This window comes from Rhinichthys klamathensis, unplaced genomic scaffold (genome assembly GCF_029890125.1).
Source record: "Rhinichthys klamathensis goyatoka isolate OS25496 unplaced genomic scaffold, OSU_Roscu_1.1 h1tg000154l_1, whole genome shotgun sequence".
NCBI lineage: Eukaryota > Metazoa > Chordata > Actinopteri > Cypriniformes > Leuciscidae > Rhinichthys > Rhinichthys klamathensis.
The window spans coordinates 78,967-94,081 of NW_026606689.1; the positions used below are offsets into that span (position 1 = coordinate 78,967).

Genomic DNA, 15,115 nt, shown 5'->3' on the forward strand with positions numbered 1-15,115 from the left:
GGTAAAAGGTAACCAATACAAAGTCTGACAACTACGCAAAAGTTTAGCACCATATAACAATCTATAGATTTGTACAGGTAATATATAACTTAAATCAAGCATAGAATGCAACAATTTGCAATCAATTAAGTTTTTTTTCAACAATGATACTTTATATATGCAGCATCAGATAAAAAATAAAAAGATACTGACACAATAATAAACACATTAGCCTTATATAAACTGAAGACCCCTGTCTCTGCCATGTGCAGTGCATGAAATTTTTTCGAAGCTTTCGACTGTTCCGATCTACGGCCTGCAGCAATGTGGAGCAAAAGCCTGCCCTCCACCTCTGTTCTGTGTCCAGAGACTGTAATCCCTGTCAGCAGAGCATTCTGCCTGCCTTTGCGCCACGATCATGCATGTTTTAATGGGCCAGCCAACACAACTTTGTAACTTTGCCTTTAATTATCCTTCCTCCAGCCTGATGCTCAGATGGTGTCGGGTCTGAATTAGTGCTGCGTTGACAGCTGTAGGCTATGTCCATGAACTTGGAGTGCTGCAGCCACAGCCCACGTTCTCCCAGGGTGAACAAGAGAGGCTTGTTATCCTCTGCTCACCATGAACACAGAGAGAGTGGGAACCGGGCCTGAAGGGTTGGGTGACCGACGGGGACCTGTGCGCTCACCTAGGTTTCTAATTGCCCTGGTGTCGGTTCCAGAGTTGCAGAAATTCAAAGGTCAGTGAATTATTGATTACCCATGAGCATAATCCATGATTCTCATAATTACCCAATGTAATAGGGATAATCAAAACAAAGGGATGCAGAATAGAACACATTTTTTCAATAAATTATGCACAATGAAATTGTTTAATACCATATGTAATATTTTTAAAAAGCATTGCTTCAACAAGGAGCAACTTATGATAGATTGCATATTTGAACTAAAAATTACGTATATTCACGAAATGTTCTTTTTATATTATATTATATTATATTATATTATATTATATTATATTATGCTATATATTATAGTATATGACCGTGGGAATCCTGTGAGTTTTTATATATATATATTTGAAGATTAGCACAATTACAATGATATCATGTTTAAAAAAATTGCATTATACAAGGCTTGTCACATCAGAGCAGTTTGTTTTTCTTCACATAAGCTAAGCAGCCTTTGGGAATGTCTGTCCGACTCCATCACACTCACCACAAGAGGCTAAATTTTTCTCATCTGCTAATAAACAAGTTTGATGTAAGCAAGGTTAATTCATCCATTTAAAGACGGGCAGTGGTAAATTAATTGGGGAAAGAATGCAGTGTGATTTAGTGAGTATGATCCTGTATTAGGGTTATCCGCTGTGACCGGGACTGGCCCCTTAGCGACAACAATATAAAAGAGCACGGCCGTGTTCCAGAAACACTCTAAGAGAAAATCGTCGAAATTGTCATTGCGCTGAAGGGCCCAGTGTACAATGATGCATTTACTTAAGGGGCAGGACACAATCAAACATAGCTTCCAAAAGCCCAGCCCACTTCATGCAGTTACAGATCCACAAAGGGTGATCAGAGCAGAAAGGCCTAATTTAATTAGTCATTTGAATTCAAACAGACCTAGTGTAACCGGATCGTTCACTTAATGTGAAAGGTCAGTTAACTCATAACGCCTGCAGCTATGTCATATGTTGCAATAGAGATAGCATTCTCTGTGGTTTTAAATGAGGTAATATATATATATATATATATATATATATATATATATATATATATATATATATATATATATATATATATATATATATATATATTAGCTGTCAGTGCTGCTATTTGACATGTCTGAGCATTACAAAATTACCCAGAGATGACAAGGAATGTACCTGTATCCTAACTGGATTTTTTAAGAGAAAAGGACTGGAATGGACTGTCATAACTACAGTACAGTAGTACATAGAGTATTATTATAATAATTAATCGTATTATTGTTATTATTATCATCGTAACTATCTCGATACACAAAGACACATTTCTGAAAAGGAATGTTAAGGAAGGTACATTCAAATCTTACTTTACCATCTTTATACAGTCAAGCAATCATTTAGAAAAAAAGTATATATATATATATATATATATATATATATACACACTGTCCATTACTGGACTGTGTTTAATCATGTGCTTTTCTGCGGTAACTAACAAAAAGTTAAACTATATATATATATATATATATATATATATATAGTTTTACTTGTTGTTAGTTACCGCAGAAAAGCACATGATTAAACACAGTCCAGTAATGGACAGTGTGTATATATATATATATTAGTGCTGTCAAACGATTAAAATATTTAATCGCGATTAATCGCATTAATGTCATAGTTAACTCGCGATTAATCGCATTTAATCGCACATTTTTATCTATTCTAAATGTCTCTTGATTTCTTTTTGTCCCATTATTTTTTTCTCATTTTAATGCTCTTATCAACATGGAAAAGTGGATCGGCTTGCTTTGTGCAAATGTTTTTTATTGAAAACAATATTGGCATATACTGTTCAATTTCACACTAAAACATTATCACTTGGAGCAAATAATCTCTCACACAATATAACACTGTCCATCAATAAAAGGGTGAAATAAATACTGACGAGGTCCTGATATTGACGAGGGGGCGGAGAATTCGCATCAGCTGTGTGTGTGTGTGTGTGTGTGTGCTGGCCATCATCAAGTGGTATTCAGACTGGACGTGCTGCGATGATGATAGCTCAGTTCACAACGACAAAACACACAGATCACTTTGGTCTTGTCAATGGAACCATTTGGCAACTTTTTAAAAGTAAACTTTCCATTCAGAATCTTATTGGCATCCATTTCGGCGTCTCACGCTCGTCATCCACTCAAAACTGGACGTTTTGAACGTTCCTATAACATTCAGGAATAAAGTTTTTATAACTTAATGGGAACGTTATGAAAACATTCTTATAACCTAAAATTGTTAGCTGGGGAAGAGGAGAGATTCGCGATTGCACTGAACACGTTTTAAGTGCAGGCATATTTTCTGAGTGAGCCCAGAGAAAATTCTTACAAGAGCAGCTTGTATCTGAGAGCGCGCGCGACTCGAGCAGAGAGATTCGTGCTCGGCACATTATATTCCGCGCGCCAGCAGAGAGATTCGCGCTCGCGCATCCGGCTCGCAAGCCCAAACAAGTGTGTGCGGCGTGCCTGTTGTTTTGTTTCCGGTCTAGCTAGATCCGCTTGCGCTTTCAAAACGTCCTCGCGCGCCGCAAGCCATTGAAATGAATGGGTTTCATAGCGCAGCGGCCCGCATGCCGTCCTGTTGCAAAAGCATGTGAAAAAAAAACTACAAAGTTTGCTAGGCCAAAAAGGCCGTTAATCGCGCGATAAAAAAATTAACGCCGTTAAAATGGGTTTGCGTTAACGCCGTTAATAACGCGTTTAACTGACAGCCCTAATATATATATATATACACACACACTCTCTCTCTCTCTCTCTCTCTCTCTCTCTCTCTCTCTCTCCCTCTATATATATATATATATATATATATATATATATATATATATGAGTGTGTGTGTGTGTGTGTGTGTGTTTCATGACTTTTGGTTATTTACCGCAGAAAAATAAAACACGTGATAAAACACGTTTGTCCGGCAATGGAGCCAAAGTTGGATGTTCTCTATTTGCACTTTTTCCTCACTGAATTTGATTTTCATTTCAGAGTAATGCGACGTTGTCAGCCCAATCCCGTTCTCTCGCTTGATGGGAATACTCCATCTGAATATCATAAGAGTGTGTAGCAGTAATGCAACCTGAACTGATCCTTATGCTAACGTCATCTCTGCTCAGCGGTTTGACGCCGTGATGTCCGGTGAGGGACACCTTTTGATCACTTATTCAAGTCAGATTGAGTTTACCTCTGTTTGTCTGCGAACCTGCTTCTTTTTCATCCTATTCTTTCCTTTCACTTTTTTTTATTTTTTTGGCATATATAGTAAGTGGAACACAACTCTCCCAGAGTGCCATAGCATGGGGACACTTCCCATGTGGGGTGTTAGGAGCACAGTGGGAGGTCAAAGTTCACAGCAGAGAGGAAGTGACAAGCTGTGAAATGTAAAAGACCAATTTCTTCCACATGTTGCGGCGCTCTGAGAACAGCGCCGAGCTGTCAGCTAGCATCACGCTTAAAATGGGACAGGTTGCTACCCAGCAGACCTGTCACGACTCATTTGTAATTAAAAAGCCTATGTGATGTTTAAAGCTGAGCACCCCAGAAACTTTTTTCTTGTTCTGCTCTGTTAAATAAAGATGAGTAAAAAAAAAGCCCCAAAACTTTTTTTTTCTCTGAAAAAAAAAGAAGAAAAGATTAATAACAGAACAATGGCCTTTGCGCTAGATCAATACCAAATGAGACTGCTTGATGTTGGTTCAGTGGCGTCAGAATGTTCCGTGACCCAAGTCAGGACAGAACACTCTGAGACAGGAAGGTGTGCCAGGGAATGGCGCACTTATTGAAGTAAAAACTGCTCTACACATGGACTTGAGTGAAAGGAAACTGCTTATTTGCCTCTTTCCTGTCCAAACTAATCTTTATGTAATGGGAGGGCTGGCTATTTTAGAGCATAAATTACACAACTTCTCAAAAAAAAGGTTCTTTTTTTTTTTTTTTTACATTTCCTGAAGAAAAAAATAAGTGATGCTTGTCTGTGTAAAACTCACCAGCATAATGCTAGGGTGTGGGAGGTTGCCGGGGCATTGGTGGTTGCTATGTGGGTAGCAGGTAAACTGGTAGAGCATGGTGCCAGCAACAAGGTACATGAGGACAAACACATTGATAGAACAAATCATTTAAATTCATTGTAATCACTTTGGATAAAAACATCTTCCAAATGCGTAAATGCAAATGTTAGACAGGGCATATGCAGAGTGTTGCTTTTTCCAGAGTGATGTAGGTGGTTGCCAGGACAGGACTAAATTCATTACAATGGTATTCTGAGTGGTTTTCAACAGATTACAGTGCAGTTGTTAATTTGTTCAGAGTGTTTTTAGAGCATTCCTGTGTTTATACTCGCCATGTAAACACAGCAAAAATGTTTGCACAACTTCAAGAGGACTCTGGCCGAGCAGGTATGTCTGTACCGGCACCTTAACGGCACCCAGTTTGTATTTGTCTAAATGAATTGCATATATTTACAAAATGAGTCTACAATAGCATATATAAGCCTTTTTAATGAAATTAAAGGTCCATGGTTAATACAAATGTTCATGAAATTAAGGGCGTATTCACACCTGCCTTGTTTGGTTCGATTGAATCGAACTCTAGTTCGTTTCCCCTCTTGGTGCGGACCTTTTGGGCAGGTGTGAATACAGCAATCGAACTCGGGTGCGGACCAAACAACCGAACCGAGACCCAGCTGAAGAGGTGGTCTCGGTACGGTTCCAAACGAACTCTGGTACGGTTCGTTTACGGTGTGAACATGAACCGACCCAATTGCAAGAAAGCTGCGCCTTTGAGTTAACAGGCTTCCGTAGTCGGAGATTTTGGCAAAATGGTTTGTGTTACTGTTGTTCAAGTGCGAAAGAGATTTCCATTCTGGCGCGCTGTCTGGCCACACGATACTGTTGCGCGTCTTTCTGCGCGTCGTGTGTGCGTCATTGGAATGGAATGAATGAATGAGTGTGTGCATCAGGACATTCACGTACAGAGCGTTCTCTTTAGTCTAATCGCGCATAGATGCAAAAAAGCTTTTGCAGTTCATATAATGTAACGTCTCGGTTACGGATGTAACCCTCGTTCCCTGAGTAGGGAACAGAGACGTTACGTCGGATGACGGAGAATGGGGGTTTCGCCAGAAAGCCAATCCTCTTCGAGTATTAAAAAACGAGCCAATGGCAAAGAAATGCCATGGGTCTGCGGAATTTGCATAATGTATCTCCGCCCCACCGCGTGGGTATTTAAGGAGAGACACCTGCAACAGCAGATCATGTCTTCGCTGAGGAGCCGAGACTGAACTCAGGCGTCGACCCAGCGGTACAGCGGAAGTCCCTACTCAGGGAACGAGGGTTACATCCGTAACCGAGACGTTCCCTTTCGTAGTCACTCCGAGTTACGTCGGATGACGGAGAATGGGGGTCCCTGTATAATCACGCCACCTTCACAGCTGTCCTCCAGTGCCCTGCGAAGTCTGACCTCCCTGTCGTGATATAGGCACGGACGAAGGAGTCCTACTTAACACAGGAATACCAAGGTACACTGGGAAGCATATCTCAGGGGAGATATGCCGCAGCATGCCTACCCGTAGGGAGGACTTAAGAATACACATATGGCCCGAGGGGGCTTCATATGGAGGAACACTGGAGTGACCAACCCGTAGGGTGGCATCTACTTTCAACTCCAGGAGTGGCAAGGTGGCTTGCCGAGGGAAAGACACATGCTCAAGGAGGCTTACAGTGGAAATACACATGTGGGGGTTGCTCGGAGGAGGAACCATGCACACGGAGGCACCTAGCCGACGCACAGGCAATAGACACTGGCGCCAGCGTCAACAGTGCTGGAGGAACTCAGGGCTTCAGAAAGGAAGGCTACCTGAGGAAATATCGCACGTATCCAGTCCGTGGAGTGGAGTAGCGAGCAAGCGAAGACACCTAACGGTTCCCGTGTTAGCTTGAAAAAGACAGTACACGGGAGGAGACTGGCTCCACTCGGAGATTGTAAAATCTGGCAAATGTGTTAGGTGTCGCCCAGCCTGCAGCTCTGCAGATGTCTGTCAGCGAGGCGCCACGCGCTAAAGCCCAAGAGGACGCCACACTCCGGGTGGAGTGGGCGGTCACACCAAGGGGGCATGGTTGACCTTGCTGCTGGTATGCCAAAGCAATGGCGTCCACTATCCAGTGAGACAACCTTTGTTTGGAGAGAGCTTTTCCCTTCAGCTTCCCACCATAACAGACAAAGAGCTGGTCTGAGGTCCTGAAACACTGCGTCCTGTCTACGTAAGCACGGAGTGCGCGTACTGGACAGAGCAGTGCCAAGGCTGGGTCTGCCTCCTCCCGGGGCAGCGCTTGCAGGTTCACCACCTGGTCCCGGAAGGGAGTGGTGGGAACCTTGGGCACATATCCAGGCCGGGGTCTCAGGATCACGTGAGAGTGACCGGGCCCGAACTCCAGGCACGCTTCGTCAACGGAGAATGCGTGCAGGTCCCCTACCCTCTTGATGGAGGCCAACGCAACCAGGAGCGCTGTCTTCATTGACAGGATCTTAAGCTCAGCTGATTGCAGAGGCTCAAAGGGAGCCCTCTGCAGGGCACTTAAGACCACTGAGAGGTCCCAAGAGGGAACGAGAGGAGGGCGAGGAGGATTCAGTCTCCTCGCTCCTCTCAGGAACCTGATGATCAGGTCGTGTTTTCCAAGAGACTTACCTTCAACTGCTTCGTGATATGCGGCGATAGCGGCCACATACACCTTCAGGGTGGAGGGAGACAGCCTTCGCTCCAACCCGTCTTGCAGGAAGGAAAGCACAACGCTGATCGAGCATCTCCTGGGGTCTTCTCGGCGAGAAGAGCACCAGTTAACGAAGAGGTTCCACTTCAACGCATAGACATGTCTCGTGGACGATGCTCTAGCGGAAGTGATGGTAGCCGCCACCGCTGGTGGCAGGGTACTCAAACCTGCCTCGTCCCGTCCAGGAGCCACACGTGGAGTCTCCAAAGATCGGGACGAGGGTGCCATAGGGTGCCCCGTCTCTGAGAAAGGAGGTCCTTCCTCAGAGGAATTGGCCAAGGAGGTGCTGTCGCGAGGAGTATCAGTTCGGAGAACCAGGTCTTGGTGGGCCAGTATGGGGCGACCAATATGACCTGCTCCTCGTCCTCCTTGATCTTGCACAGAGTACGTGCGAGAAGGCTCACTGGGGGAAACGCATATTTGCGTAGGCCCTGCGGCCAGCTGTGTGCCAGTGCGTCCGTGCCGAGCGTGCCCTCGGTCAGGGAGTAATACAGGGCGCAATGGGATGAGTCGTGGGAGGCAAAGAGATCTATCTGTGCGTCCCCGAACTGGTCCCAAATCAGCTGGACCGACTGGGGATGGAGTCGCCATTCGCCAGAGGTTGGCCGGAGCCGTGACAGCTCGTCGGCTGCAAGGTTCCGCACTCCTGGAATGTAAATAGCACGAAGGGACCTCAGGTGCTTCTGACTCCATAAGAGGAGGTGGCGTGCGAGTTGCGACATACGGCGAGAGCGTAGACCACCCTGACGGTTGATGTACGCTACAGTCGCGGTATTGTCCGAGCGGACAAGTACGTGTTGACCCAGGAGCAACGCGTGGAAGCGGTGCAGGGCAAGGCGTACTGCCAGCAACTCGAGGCAATTGACATGCATGAGGCGCTGGGGTCCTGTCCAGGAGCCCGCGGCTGCATGTCCATTGCACATGGCGCCCCAGCCCATGGCAGAGGCATCTGTGGAGACGACAACATGCCTGGAAACTCGTTCTAGGGGAACTCCGGCCCGTAGAAAGCTGAGGTTCCGCCACGGGGTGAAGGTCTGACGGCAGGTCGGAGTTATTGGAACTCTGAGCGTACCGCGATGCCATGCCCACCTCGGGACTCGATCGCGAAGCCACAGCTGAAGCGGTCTCATATGAAGCAATCCGAGTGGCGTTACCGCGGCTGCGGATGCCATATGCCCCAGGAGCCTCTGAAAAAGTTTCAGTGGGACCGCATTCTTGCCCTCGAACTGTCGAAGACAAGTCAGCAGTGAGTGTGCGCGCTTGCTCGTAAGCTGCGCGGACATGGCGACCGAGTCTATCTCCATACCGAGAAAAGAGATCCTCTGCACGGGGCAAAGTTTGCTCTTCTCCCAGTTGACCCGAAGGCCCAGACGGGCTAGGTGCCGGAGCACAAGGTCTCTGTGTTCGCAAACCTGAACTCGAGAGTGAGCTAATATTAGCCAGTCGTCGAGATAATTCAGGATGCGAACCCCGTGTTCGCGTAGGGGAACAAGGGCTGCCTCGACGACCTTCGTAAAGACGCGAGGAGACAGAGCCAACCCGAATGGGAGAACCGCGTACTGGTATGCCTGCCCCTCGAAAGCAAACCGAAGAAACGGTCTGTGTCGAGGTAAAATGGAGACATGAAAGTAGGCGTCCTTCAGGTCTATCGCTGCAAACCAATCCTGTGGCCGCACGCATTCGAAAATGCGTTTGGCCGTGAGCATCTTGAACGGCAGCCTGTGAAGGGAGCGGTTCAAGACGCGCAAGTCCAGGATTGGCCGTAACCCACCGGTTTTCTTGGGGACAATGAAGTAGGGACTGTAGAACCCTGACCTCATCTCGGCTGGAGGGACAGCCTAGATTGCACCCTTCGCCAGCAGGGTAGCAACCTCCGCTCTCATGACCGGGGCATTGCCACCGACCATAGTAAAGCGGACTCCCCTGAATCGGGGAGGAGACCGTGCGAACTGAATCGCATAGCCGAGCCTGATAGTTCGGGCGACCCAACGGGACAGATTGGGCAGCTCTAACCAAGCCCCCAAAAACTGATCCAGCGGAATCATCCGAGCCACAGACGTCCCCCCGGAGGGGCAGCGAAGCGGAGTGACCGGCACAGGCAAGGGTGGCATAGCGGCCCTGAGCGTGTGCACAGCCAAGCTCCGCGCCCTGACAGAGGAGACCAGGGAAGGACCAGCGTTCCGCGGGGGTCTGCTCTGCCAGGGGTCTGGCGATAGAGGGGGATGAGAGTGGTGTGGTCCGGGGACGGCACGCACTGTCATCCTCGCCCTCAGAGACAGAGCAGGACGAGAGTGGCGAGGCACGGGGGCGTCGCACACTGTCATCCGGCTCTGTATGCTCAGTGATGGACATTTCGGTTCTTTCTTTAACCACATTAGGGTGCTGCCCACCCGTGGGTGAGCAGCGGGGAGTGGAGAACAAAAGATTCTCCCCCGGCCCTCCACCGGGGGAAGGAGGGGGCCTGCAACCGCCTCCTGGGAAAAAACCGACACCATCACTGAGCAGCCCGTCTCAGGAACGCCGCTTGGCCTGGCGTTTAGCGGGGCGCGGGGCCTGAGGGGGCTGGGGCGCCTTCCTGCGGCTTCCTCCACGACGCGGCCCGGGTGAAGGCTGCTGCTGGGGCCGTGCGGGAGGGGCGGGAGCTGCAGGAGGGCGCCCTCGGCGGCGAGCAGGCTGAGGCGTCTGTGCCGACGGCTGGGTGGAGGCAGCAGCTGGCCGTCGGGGCAGAATATGTTTGATCGCCTCAGACTGCTTCTGTGCGGTTGAAAACTGCTGGGCGAAGTCTTCAACCGCTCCGCCGAAGAGGCCGGCCTGGGATATGGGGGCGTCGAGCAGACGAGTCCGCTCAACGTCCCGCATATCGGCCAGGTTCAGCCAGAGGTGACGCTCCTGGACCACATTAGTGGCCATCACCTGACCCAGGGAGCGTGAGGCCACCTTCGTCGCCCGGAGAGCGATGTCAGTGGCGGCACGCAGTTCGTCGAACGTCCCTGGGTCAGTCCTGCCCTCGTGCATGTCTCTGAGCAGCTGGGCCTGGTAGACCTGTAAGGTGCTCATCGCATGCAAGGCGGCAGCCGCCTGTCCTGCAGCTCTGTGAGACCTCGCCACCATAGATGACGAGAATCTACAGGCCTTGGCCGGGTGCTTCGGATTGCCACGAGAGGAGGCGCTCTGAGGACACAGTTGCATCGCAACAGAGCGCTCCACCGGGGGAATCCCAGTGTACCCATGGACAGCTGCGCCATCGAGGGGAGGAAAGGCGGAGAAAGCTGACGAGCGTTCACGGGAGGTCAAAGGAGCCTTCCATGATCTCGACAGCTCCTCATGCAGCTCCGGGAAGAAAGGAATTGGGGTTGGCTGAGGCCGTGAGGCGGCAGCCGCACCCAAAAACCAATCGTCCAGCCGCGAGCGCTCGGGGCAGGGCGGAGGGTTCCACTCTAGCCCGATGCTCACGGCTGCCCGGGACAGCATGGCTGTCATCTCGGGATCCGACACGGGCAACGCTGGGACTCCCGAAGTAGGCAACGCAGCCGCATCCTCACTTCCCGAAGACTCGAGCCCACCTTGTGATGCCGCGATCGACATCGTGTCATCCTCTGGAGCGCCGAATGAAACACGCGGGGCTTCCGAAGAAGGACCCGCCTGAGTCACCGCGGCACTCGCGGGTTGCAACACAGCGGAGGGGGGCGTGGTCCGAGGACGTATCGTCGGATTGCTCCACACCGTCACCCTCAGATCACCCTGTCCCCCAGCCGAACTACCACCTCTCGTGGAGGAAGCAGAACGGGTGGTGGACGCGGGGACTCTCACTGAAAGATCATTGAGTCTTAATCTTAGTGTTGCGATGGCCATGTTCCCACAGAAGGAACATGAGTCATCCACGAGCGCTGCTTTAGCGTGTTCAAAGCCCAGACACACAAAGCAGCGCTCGTGCCCATCAGAAGATGACAAATATCGACCGCAACCAGAAGAACACGGGCGAGACATCTTTAAAAAGACGTGCCACGTGCAGCTCTTTTAGGAGAGGAAAAACTCTGCAATGCTGAGGCGACCAGGGAGAAAACACAAAGTCAGGCAGACCACTGCACAGATCGCAGGCAATGTGAAGACTCGCTGGGTACCGCCGTCACACCAACACTGGAGAGTTCGCTCGTCTCGAAGAGGTGAGTCACTTGTAAACTCAGGTCTTGTGGCTGTGGAGTGAAGAGGTTCTCTTGGCTCCGAAGCGAAAACATGATCTGCTGTTGCAGGTGTCTCTCCTTAAATACCCACGCGGTGGGGCGGAGATACATTATGCAAATTCCGCAGACCCATGGCATTTCTTTGCCATTGGCTCGTTTTTTAATACTCGAAGAGGATTGGCTTTCTGGCGAAACCCCCATTCTCCGTCATCCGACGTAACTCGGAGTGACTACGAAAGGGAACGATAGTTACAATACAAGGATGATGCTGCGTTAAACTGGACAAACTTAATCGCAAGCGTTAACATTGACAGCACTTGTTAGCAGTATATACAATAAGAATCTCATTATTTGAATGTGTGAACATACCCCCTCTCTATGAATGAAAACTTTATACCTTATCCGTCTTCTGCGCAGTTTCTTCATATTGCGTTTGTACAGAATAACACAAAATTAGTAAAATAACAAATATTGCAGTACGAAATATCTCCATGCTGAGCCTTTTTTGCACTTCCTGATTTCCCTACTTGAGAATCCTTGTCCAATGAATGGACGACCTTAGCACACGTGTGGTTTTGTTTACAAATTTTGGTTCACTTGCAAAAAGAGCAGTGTGAAAGCGAACCGTACCAAAAAAAAAAAAGAATTATTTGGTCCGGACCAAAGCAAGTGAACTATCGGACTTTCCTCGTGTGAATACACCCTAAATGAAAGGGCCCTATCATACACAGACACAGTATCATACACATGGGCGTGCTGGTCTGGTGTGTTCGGGGGCATTGTTGGCGCGTTGCTATTTTGAGGCAACTGAAATAGACTGCACCATTGACCAACAGAAACCTGATCTAAAGTCAATGGCGCAAAATTTATTTGGTTATTTAAAGAGCGCGTTAGTAATATGCACCTATAAGCAGGTCCACAATGTGCATACACTTTGTCCCGTAGACTGTCTTCATAGATAGATAGTAGATAGTGCCCTTTAACCTCGCGCACAAGCAAATCCGTTTCCTCGCTAGAGAAGGGTTCCGTTTTTCCGCTTGCAAATTCCGCCATGTAAATAACAGTGGGGATTTCTTTAAGACTCGAGGGAAACTCGGCTTCCCCTTTAATCTAAAAAAAATAATGGTCGAATATGTACTATTGTGTTAACATTTTATTGACTAAAAATGCGTTAGAACACGTTCATCTCGAATATGAGTTTGTTCAGAATCAGCTACATATAGCAGGCTGACTCGATTTCCTTCTCATACATTCCCGTAGCGTCACAGTGCATTTCCCTGTTGAAGCCTAGCGTCCATTGACTTCAATGGGGCTGCTCTGAACAGTTTTTTTTTCAGTGCTTCGTAACTAGTCGGTCATTGGATAAATGCTGCGATTATGTCCCGCCCACGGACGCTCAGCGTCTCTGAGGGTGAATGGAGGAGTGGGCTGGCCTGGACTCCGGGCTTCTGCGTGATGATTTGGAGGGTCTGTCGAAAGACTGCATCTCCTTTTGATTGACAGCGATTTTGTACTATAAAAAGTCGCTGACGCTGAAGCTATTCGAGCTCAGTCCCATCGCGGATTTTCCAAGAGTAGTCGAAAGACAAACTGCTGCAACCTATTTCTTGGTATTTGCTTGGCGAAATTGCTAGTCAATTTTCATCATATATTTCACACAATTATACACTGTAAGCAGCCTAGATCTGCTGGCCATTGTGAGGACACTGGTCAAGTAACTGGAAAAGACGCCTAGTTGGTACGACAGGGTCACAGAGCATTTTCTTGAAAAGGAATGTAGGGCAGAATTTACGTATAAATAAATGGACAATTTTTATGATGTAAACTAGCAAAAGTGGATTCGGAAACGCCCTAAGTGCACTTGTGGCGTGTGCTTTAGACCATGCGCTTAGATCATTTATCGAAACTATAAACAAGGCTTTAAGGTGTTCTGAGGGCATTTCCAGAAAGCATCATTAGCCAACTATGGTCCCAAGTTCCATCATTACTAACAACAACTATCATTCCATCGTTACTAACTAACAAGTTCCATCGCTACTAATCAACGATTCATCATTTCCCAAATCCATAGTCCCAATAAACATTTGGAAACAGCATCACAAACTTGTAAGGTTGAAACTATTGCTCTTGACCTGTGAGATCATGCTCTTGGACAATAAGCAAGCTAACATGCAGTACATTCTATATCTTTCATTCCATTTAAATATATACTGTATACACATTTTAATCTATATATGTCAGCATGTAAAGAATCACTGCCATTTTTAAGAGTGTGCATGGCACATCCATGTGTAAAGGAACCTCAGAGTAATCAACCATCAAATAAAGCGAAACGACAGGCATCAAAAATAGCGAAGTAGTCCTAAGATGCCAAGGTCATTACAACAGCATTTTGGAGATATTATGTTGTAGAGAAAGCTGTTGACTGAATGAACAGTATATAACGCTTACAGAAGTGAAGTATACACCAGTTAGATACTGCATGTTAATGTGATTAATATATATATATATTGTTGTTTTTTGAAGTATAATAATCTGACAATAATTGAGTTCTTGAATCGATTAATCGGTAGAAGTTATTACACCTCCACCTGCGAGTGACGTACGACAGCCCTATATTGTTGAACCAACGTGGTTAAAACGACAGAGGTGCGAACATGTTACTACGATTTCAGGATACAGTTCTGACTAGCTCGTTAATTTCTCCAATGATGCGTAGTACTATGTAGTTAAGCAGCAAATTTTGTCGTTAAATGAGGTGGTTGCTAAGCAATTGAAGGGTGATTGCTTAAGAGACAGAGTCAAAAGTGCCCACCTCCAAGTCTTGATGATATTCTGGTCTCTAGATATGGCTCGGATACCACCTAGAGTGTAATGGTTATATTCCCTCCCATTTCATCATCCTTCAAACTAAAATTTGTCTCTCTAAACGCTTATAATAAGTAATTGCATGCCTCTTCTCAATAAGTCACACAATTTGAGGTTTCATTCATGGCCAAAGCACAAGAAGATTAAGTCTGATGTTTGAAAATGTGGGAGCTTATGACAAAAGTATTGAAACACCATCAAAGGACTAGGCATATACATGCTGTCTACATAATTTATAAACAAAATAAAGCCAACAAAGATGGAATCATCTAAAAACATTACGCAGACAAGAACACAGGCAAAAGGGCCCCAGTGACGTAGCGTGAAAACAAACGTACAACCCGCTTGATTTGCTTCATTTGTTTGTTGAATGTGACTGTGAAGTTCTTCAAAACAGTGTTCAGCACACAAACATATGCCGAGCGCTTTGAAAGCTTCTCTATGTGTCCCATTCCAGAATCATCTGCTATTTCCCAAACAAACGGCAAACAATGAACGCACTGAAAAAAATTCAATAAGCTAATGGAGGCGCACACAAGTGATCGAGCTCTATTAGAGATCTAGCTATTACCC

The 15,115-nt window shown here is 47.1% G+C and overlaps 1 protein-coding gene across 1 annotated transcript in view; it reads right to left on the minus strand.

Annotated features, from left to right (window-relative positions):
* The window catches only part of LOC130090926 (uncharacterized), a 95,438-nt gene that overhangs the window by 71,261 nt on the left and 9,062 nt on the right, over positions 1 to 15,115 (minus strand). The window lies entirely within an intron of this gene.